At 43.2% G+C, this 8,560-nt stretch overlaps 1 pseudogene; it reads right to left on the reverse strand.

Moving 5' to 3' along the window:
• Positions 1-1,791: 1,791 nt before the first annotated feature.
• On the reverse strand, positions 1,792-7,887 carry LOC139165575 (ammonium transporter Rh type B pseudogene; annotated as a pseudogene).
• Between the last annotated feature and the right edge of the window lie 673 nt (positions 7,888-8,560).

Genomic DNA, 8,560 nt, shown 5'->3' on the forward strand with positions numbered 1-8,560 from the left:
TTCTCATGTTGCTTTTGATCTTTCCCCCAACTAACTTCAGATTGTGTCCCCTTGTTCTTGTGTTCACTTTCCTATTAAAAACACTTCCCTCCTGGACCTTATTTAACCCTTTAATATATTTAAATGTTTCGATCATGTCCCCCCTTTTCCTTCTGTCCTCCAGACTATACAGATGGAGTTCATTAAGTCTTTCCTGATACGTTTTATGCTTAAGACCTTCCACCATTCTTGTAGCCCATCTTTGGACCCGTTCAATTTTGTCAATATCTTTTTGTAGGTGAGGTCTCCAGAACTGAACACAGTATTCCAAATGTGGTCTCACCAGCATTCTATATAGTGGGATCATAATCTCCCTCTTCCTGCTTGTTATACCTCTAGCTATGCAGCCAAGCATCCTACTTGCTTTCCCTACCGCCTGACTGCACTGTTCACCCATTTTGAGACTGTCAGAAATCACTACCCCTAAATCCTTTTCTTTTGAAGTATTTGCCAACACAGAACTGCCAATACAATACTCAGATTGAGGATTCCTTTTCCCCAAGTGCATTATTTTACATTTGGAAACATTAAACTGCAGTTTCCATTGCTTAGACCATTTATCTAGTAAAGCTAAATCATTTACCATATTACAGACGCCTCCAGGAATATCAACCCTATTGCACACTTTAGAGTCATCGGCAAATAGGCAAACCTTCCCTACCAAACCTTCCCCTATGTCACTCACAAATATATTAAAAAGAATAGGACCCAGAACAGACCCTTGTGGCACACCGCTTGTCACCTGACTCTGCTCAGAATACTCGCCATTAACAATAACTCTCTGATGTCTACGCTTCAGCCAGCTGCAAATCCATTGAACTATCCAGGGATTAAGTCCAATCTTCACTAATTTATCTATCAGCTCTTTATGTGGAACCGTATCAGCAAAGTCCAGGTAGGCAATATCCACGGCACCACCTTCATCCAACACCTTTGTGACATAGTCAAAGAAATCAATGAGATTAGTCTGACATTATTATTATTATTATTATTATTATTATTATTATTATTATTATTAATTAGATTTGTATGCCGCCCCTCCGAAAAGTCGGGGCGGCTCACAACAGTAATAAAAACAATATACAGTGATACCTTGTCTTACAAACTTAATTGGTTCCGGGATGAGGTTCTTAAGGTGAAAAGTTTGTAAGACGAAACAATGTTTCCCATAGGAATCAATGGAAAAGCGATTAATGCGTGCAAGCCCAAAACTCACGCCTTTTGCCAACCGAAGTGCCCATTTTTGTGCTGCTGGGATTCCCCTGAGGCTCCCTTCCATGGGAAACCTCACCTCTGGACTTCTGTGTTTTTGCGATGCTGCAGGGGAATCCCAGTAGGGGAATCCCAGCATCGCAAAAACGAGCGCTTCGCTGGCAACGGAAGTCTGGAAGTGGTGTTTCCCATGCAGCATCGCAAAAACACGGAAGTCCTCGAAACCCCACCTCCGGACTTCTGTGTTTTTGTGATGCTGTGATTGCGCCGAGGCTCCCCTCGCTGGGAAACCCCACCTCTGGACTTCAGTTGCCAGCGAAGTGACTGTTTTTGCACTGCTTGGATTCCCCTGCAGCATTGCAAAAACGCGGAAGTCCGGAGGTGGTGTTTCCCATGGAGGGGAGGCTCAGGGAAATCCCAGCAGTGCAAAAACAGGCGCTTCGCTGACAACAGAAGGCGGGGCATCCCAGTGGCGTCGGCTTGGGTTTGTAAGGTGAAAATAGTTTGTAAGAAGAGGCAAAAAAATCTTAAACCCCGGGTTTGTATCTCGAAAAGTTTGTATGACGAGGGGTTTGTAAGACGAGGTATCAGTGTAGTAGTGGAACAAATCTAATATTAAAAAAACATATAAAACCCTATCATTATTTTTTTAAAAAATAAAAAAAATAAATGGACCATCAAACTTGGCTCTTCAATGGCACCTGAAGGTCTCCATTCGTGTGGTCCTCCCTCGAGGTCTCAAGGGGCTTCTGGATTTGAAAATAAAGCTCGTCGTCAAAGCAGAATTGGTCAGGGGGCTGGGCCAAGAAGGGCAGTTTTAAAAGCAGCCCTGTGAGGTAACCTCCCACGAGGGACATGACAACCGAGACACCGAGGCCTACAGCTTGAAAAAGAGCCTGTTGTGAAGCCGTCCGTCCCAGGCTTTCTCCAATGAAGGTGCTCTCCGCAGTGGCGTTCTGTAACAGTGGACTCCTGGCGGGGAAGATTTGGTAAAGCTGGTGGCCGTAGGCTTCGTCTGGGACTAACAAAATGGCCGCCATCCCAGCAACGGCTCCAATGATGCCTGGAAGGCCGTGAAGGTTGTGGATCCCACACTGGTCTTGAATATGAAGTTTGTTGGCCAAGAACGGGGTCATATATTTGAAGCCAAGGATGCAGGCCACCGATGACAGGACCCCCAGGAAAAACGCCCCGCCTGGATTAATGGCCATGTCAGCTACCGTGCCAATAGCCACACCTCCAGCCAAGGTAGCGTTCTGCAGGTGACCCATGCTGACTTTGCCCTTCTTCTCCAAAAGGCTGGAGATGGCAAACGTGGTCAAGACGCTAGCACTGAGGGCAATCCAGGTGTGTAGCACAGCCCTGTGTTGGGCGTCGCCTGGGTGGACAAGAACGGAAACGAAACTGGGCCAGAAGACCCAAAGGAATATGGCGCCCACCAAGGACAGGAGATCCGAGATGTAAGACGGCATCTCCTTGGGGTGTGGCACCTGTAAACCTGACCGGTACAAAGCAATGGAGGCCCCCAAGCCAAAATAGCAAGAGAAGACATGGACGGTTACGCTTCCTCCAATGTCCACCGCTTGGAAGTAGTTTAAAATTAGCCACTCGGAAGCCACATAGAGGGGCACCTCGCAGAAGCCCAGGAGGAGAAGTTGGATGGGGCTCGTTCGGCCCAAGATGGCGCCCGCGGAGATGAGAACAGTCACCGTGGAAAACTCAGCCGTCAGGAGGTTGTAGAGGCCGAGGTGGATCTTCCCCTCGTGGTAATGGTAGAGGAACCCTTGCACAATCAGGGCCCACTGCATGCAGAAGTTGGACAAGAGGAAGTTGTAGGCCACGGCGCTGACGCCGTAGCCTTTCATAAATGCCAGCAGTAACCCCAGGCCGACCAACAACATCAGCTGGATGTCTTGGAAGAGAGAGAAGAAGGTGTAGAGCTGGTTGCTGGCCGGGTCGACATCGGCAGGTTGGCTGGCAGAATCCGTGTGTCCGTCGTAGGTTGAGAACAGCAGAAAGATGACAAGGAGGGCGCCTTGAAAGACGAAGAGCAGGACGGGCAGCCGGCAACGGAGGCTGGTGGAGAAGACTCTGGACATGTTTCCCTCTGGACAGGTCCAAGACAAACCTGTGAAGAAGCAACGAGAAGACGAAAAAATATAAACATTTTTGAGAAGGCCATCCCCAAAGGTATCCCAGCTTGTGGCGGACTTTGGATATTTCCAGCCGGGGGGCATGCAAACAATGACCAGACCCCCTCCTCACAAAGCCAAGGGATGTATAATTTATTGGTGGTATGCAAAGATATAATATTTATATACATGATACTAGTAAAAGAGAAACATTAGGAAAGGGGATGGGACACACTCTGGTGCACTTATGCACGGCCCTTGCTGACCTCTTAGGAATCGGGAGACGTCAACAGTGAAGAGTCTAAGAGTAAAGTTTGTCAGTGACTACTTCACCTTTAACAACAACAACAACATAATAGATACAAACTGAATGTAAATCGCTCCAAACCTGACTGCAGGAAATGCGATTTCAGCAATAGAGTGGTCACTGCCTGGAACTCATTACATGACTCTGTTGTTGCTTACCCCAACCCCAAAATCTTCAACCTTACATCATCTACAATCGACCTCTCCCCTCTTCTAAGAGGTCTGTAAGGGGCGTGCATAAGTGCACTCTTGTGCCTAATGTCCCTGTCCTACTGTCTTATTATCCTTTCTATTACTACGTTCTACTTATGTTATTTTATTTTTTTATTTATTAGATTTGTATGCCGCCCCTCTCCGTAGACTTGGGGCGGCTCACAACACAATAAAACAGTTCATGACAAATCTAATAATTTACAATTTACAATTAAAATATTTAAAAACCCCATTATTAAGCAGACATACATACAAACATACCATACATAAATTATATGGCCTGGGGAAAATATCTCAGTTCCCCCATGCCTGACGACAAAGGCGGGTTTTAAGGAGTTTACGAAAGGCAAGGAGGGTAGGGGCAGTTCTAATCTCTGGGGGGAGCTGGTTCCAGAGAATCGGGGCCGCCACAGACAAGGCTCTTCCCCTGGGGCCCACCAACTGACATTGTTTAGTTGATGGGACCCGGAGAAGGCCCACTCTGTGGGACCTAATCGGTCGCTGGGATTCGTGCGGCAGAAGGCGGTCTCGGAGATATTCTTGGCCGATGTTAATATGTACTATAATACTATACTTGTTCGATAAATAAATAAACAAACAAACAAACAAACAAACAAACAAATAATCTTATGTGGCTGGGTTTAGTGTCTGGTCCACCTGGTAAGTCTGGTAATAGCGGACAGTAAAAAGAGGTCATTTGTAAAAAGAATTCACTTTTATGCTTATATTATGACACTTTGATAAAGACATGTAATCTCTGACGTTAAACATTAACCAGGGATAGAATCCACTTGTATGGAGAGATTTCACTTGGGTTGTTGTTTTTTTTGCGCAAACTTCAGAAAAGTGCTTTATTGGCCCAATTGTGAAAAGTGCCACAATATTGCTTGTTAAAACAGTCCTCCTTAACATTCCTCACTGAATTGGCTCAAGGATGTGGACTTTGGACATATTTCATGGCTGCAATTTCTGAACAGCTTTGCTTTAAACTAGAGGTCATTGACTAAACCAGTGTTTCCCAACCTTGGCAACTTGAATATATTTGGACTTCGACTCCCAGAATTCCCCAGCCAGCATTTGCTGGCTGGGGAATTCTGGGAGTCGAAGTCCAGATATCTTCAAGTTGCCAAGGTTGGGAAACACTGGAATAAAGAAACATTTCCAGAAAAAAGTACACCAAGTTTTGGGGATTGTTTGCCATCGAGGTATTAGCTGACATTGCTGGGTGTTCTTATAAAGAAGTTAGAATTTTCAGTGGGATACAAAAAAAAATTGTATTTCCACATTGGGAACCACAGTTGCTATCAATATGCAATCTTCTAATACAGAGGATTTGGTTGGAGAAGCACATGCGACCATGTTACTGGTGCCCAAAATGTGGTACGTGTGTGTGGGCCAACTGTTGGAACTTCAGAATAGAATAGAAAATATGGAAGGGAATAAAATGGAATGGAATAGAATAATACTAATACTAATACTAATACTAATACTAATACTAATACTAATACTAATACTAATACTAATACTAATACTAATACTAATACTAATACTAATACTAATACTAATACTAATACTAATACTACTACTAATAATAAACTTGAATAAATAAATAAATAAACTGGAACTTGTGCCAGAACCACTATTTACCAGTGGCAAAGAACTGGTGGGATCATAAGCCTGAAAAAGTGGTCAAAAATGAGCAAGCAAAACTACTGTGGGACTTCTGACTTCAGACTGACCGAATTCTGAAGCATAACACACCAGACATTGTGATCGTGGAGAAAAAGAAAGTATGGATCATCGACATCGCAATCCCAGGGGACAGTAGAATTGAGGAGAAGCAGCTAGAGAAATGAGTGAAATACAAAGATCTAAAAATCGAGCTGCAACGACTCTGGCATAAGCCAGTGAAAGTGGTCCCAGTGGTCCTTGGCACACTGGGTGCAGTGCCAAAGGATCTCAGTGGACATTTGAAAACCATCGGAATTGACAAAATCTCCATCTGTCAATTGCAAAAGACCGCTTTACTGGGATTGGCACACATAATTCGCCGCTACATCACGCAGTCCTAGGTGCTTGGGAGATACGAAATCCAGCATAGTGATCTCGTTTGCTGTGTTGTATTGGCATAATAATAATAATAATAATAATAATAATAATAATAATAATAATAATAATAATAATAATAATACATCATGCAGTCCTTGGTGCTTGGGAAGCGCTCGACTGGTGATGAAATATGAAATCCAGCATAGTGATCTCGTTTGCTGTGTTGTATTGGCATAATAATAATAATAATAATAATAATAATAATACATCATGCAGTCCTTGGTGCTTGGGAAGCGCTCGACTGGTGATGAAATATGAAATCCAGCATAATGATCTCGTTTGCTGTGTTGTATTGACAGAATAATAATAATAATAATAATAATAATAATAATAATAATAATATTAATAATAATAAAAAATAGAATAGAATAAAATAGAACAGAACAGAACAGAACAGAATAGAATAGAATAGAATAGAATAGAATTCTTTATTGGCCAAGTGTGATTGGACACACAAGGAATTTGTTTTTGGTGCAGATGCTCTCAGTGTACATAAAAGAAAAAGATACATTTGTCAAGAATCAAGAGGTAAAAACTCATAAGGATTGTCACAGGGGTTCAAATAAGCAATCAGGAAACAATCAATATTCATGTAAATCGTAAGGACACAAGCAACAAGTTACAGTCATACAGTTATAAGTGGGAGGAGATGAGTGATAAGAACGATGAGAAGACTAGTAGTAATAGTAATGCAGCCTTAGTGAATAGTTTGACAGTGGTGAGCGAATTATTTGTTTAGCAGAGTGATGGCGTACGGGAAAAAACTGTCCTTGTGTTCTAGTTGTCTTGGTGTGCAGGGCTCTATAGCGTCGTTTTGAATGTAGGAGTTGAAACAGTTCATGTCCAGGATGCAAAGTTCTTAGTACCCTAAGTCCCTTCTTTCAGCTCGGCCCCACTTCAAATGATCGCTTACTGACCGGTTGTAAGTGGTAAGCTGAGCACTGTCGACTGTCCGTGGGTTTCAAAAGGAGGCTCTTTGTTCTTGTTGTTTGGCATTTTAGAGTTTGACAACCACAACTGGGGGTGGTTGTGGTGGGGAAATATTGGAGCCAGCGAGACAAATAAGATTGCCCTGCCCAGTGCAGGCATCAGTCCTGGAAGTCCAGATGTTGCAAAGATGGCTCAGAGGCGGTGGCTTCCCCAGGGTTTTTTTTTAAATTTTTTTTTAACTAAACCAAACCACAATGATGCAGCCAGGACCCCATAGATGGAGTTTGGAAATGTTTAAGCTCCCTGGGCAATTTCTTTCCATGTTATTCCTTCCCTTCATATGACTCTAAGGAAGTGAGCAATAATAACAACTACTACTACTACTACTACTACTACTACTACTACTACTACTACTTCTTCTTCTTCTTCTTCTTCTTCTTCTTCTTCTTCTTCTTCTTCTTCTTCTTCTTCTTCTTTTCCTCCTTCTCACCATCACCATCACCATAATCATGGGATTCCTAGAATGACTCCATATATGTAATGCCCCTCTAGGGCTTGGATCCTCTATGCCTCAGCACACAACCCAGCTAACGAAGAGGTTAGTTAAGCCCAAACCAGAAGCCTCCTAACTTGGCAACTTTAAGACTTGTGGACTTCAACTCCCAGAATTCCTCAGCCAGAATGGCTGGCCCCTTTATGACCTGTGGACTTCAACTCCCAGAATCCTTGAGTCAGCATGTCTGGCCCCTTTATGACTGATGGACTTCAACTCCCATAATTCCTGACTTGTTGGTCCACAAGTCATAAAGGGACCATCGGTCCCTATTCCTGCTTTACACAAATGCTTACCTTTCCAGATTTTAGCGAACTTTTCAGCTGCTCCCCTCCGTCGCACCTTCTTCGCCAGTCACAAATAGCAATTCCTTGGTGTCAATGCAGTTGTGTTGCACCAGTAGCCTTTTTTTGCGTCCTTTGGAGTTGCCTTGGGTGCCGTTGCAGGAGAAGAAAATTAGAAGTTAGAATATTTTTTTTTAAGGCCAGGAAGGAATTTATTTCGGATGGAGTCTACTGTCAATTTTGTGCTGTCAATGCTCCACCATTCAAGAAAAGGTTAGGAAATACATGCTCCACGTCTTTTATAGGTTGCAATCCAGAAGGAGATCCTTGAGCCCGGATTGGAGTTAAACTGTAACTTTTATTGATTAGCTCAACACAACCCACAAAGCCAACCCTAACCCTGAGTACGTTTCCCAGTGACCTATCCCCACAGTGGCAATCTTCTCGGGGTTTACCCCCTCCACACCAAGGAACATATGAGGATGGAGCAGGTTCACATGTTCAGCTAAAACATTGGAAGAATGTTTGCAGGGATTCAGTTTGTCTAGTCTAGTAAAGAGGGCGGTGAAAATATATATATAGATTTGTATTGGCCTTTTTGGCCACTGTTGCCAAAAATTTATTTCTTTTTTCAAATATAACAAAAAAGACATACACAAAACATATACAGTGATACCTCATCTTACAAACGCCTCATCATACAAACTTTTCGAGATACAAACCCGGGGTTTAAGATTTTTTTGCCTCTTCCTACAAACTATTTTCACCTTACAAACCCACCG

Source organism: Erythrolamprus reginae, chromosome 3 (assembly GCF_031021105.1).
Source record: "Erythrolamprus reginae isolate rEryReg1 chromosome 3, rEryReg1.hap1, whole genome shotgun sequence".
Taxonomy (NCBI): domain Eukaryota; kingdom Metazoa; phylum Chordata; class Lepidosauria; order Squamata; family Dipsadidae; genus Erythrolamprus; species Erythrolamprus reginae.